Here is a 570-nt window from a genome sequence, read left to right as displayed (position 1 = left end):
GTTTCATATTTTTTTTTTTGTTATGAATTATAGTTCTATAACCCATCATTCGGCAGAGTTAGGCAATATGGGGGTGTTTTTTTTAACAAAAAAAGGTTAAAAAATATATGGGTGAGTTAGAAAAGGAGGATCTATTGAAAGAGTTTGAGTAAGATTAGCATGAGAAAAAAAGATAGTGGTTTAAATTTGAAGGACTCTTATATTCAAAATTTGACTCATCCAACTAAGTAAGTATGGAGAATGATAGAAAATCCAAAGGCTATATAAATGCAATTGCTAAAAGTTATCTATTTTTCTGATTGAGAATTTTGGAAAGCAAAAATAGGAAAACAAGTATCATGGACTTGGAGAAATATCATAGAAGGAAAGAATTTTTTTGAAGAGGAATGGTAGATGGAGCATAAACATTGGAAAAAACATTAAAATATGGGAGAATAATTAGATAGTTGAAAACAGAGAACACAATGAATGAATTAAGTCAAAAATCTCTTAATTGAAGGTATGGACTGAAATGAGAGGATGATTAGAACTCTAGTTAGTCTCGTAAAAAAGGAAGATAAATTCATTTGG

This window comes from Arachis duranensis, chromosome 7, assembly GCF_000817695.3.
Source record: "Arachis duranensis cultivar V14167 chromosome 7, aradu.V14167.gnm2.J7QH, whole genome shotgun sequence".
NCBI lineage: Eukaryota > Viridiplantae > Streptophyta > Magnoliopsida > Fabales > Fabaceae > Arachis > Arachis duranensis.
Note: the sequence above shows the minus strand (reverse complement) of the source record.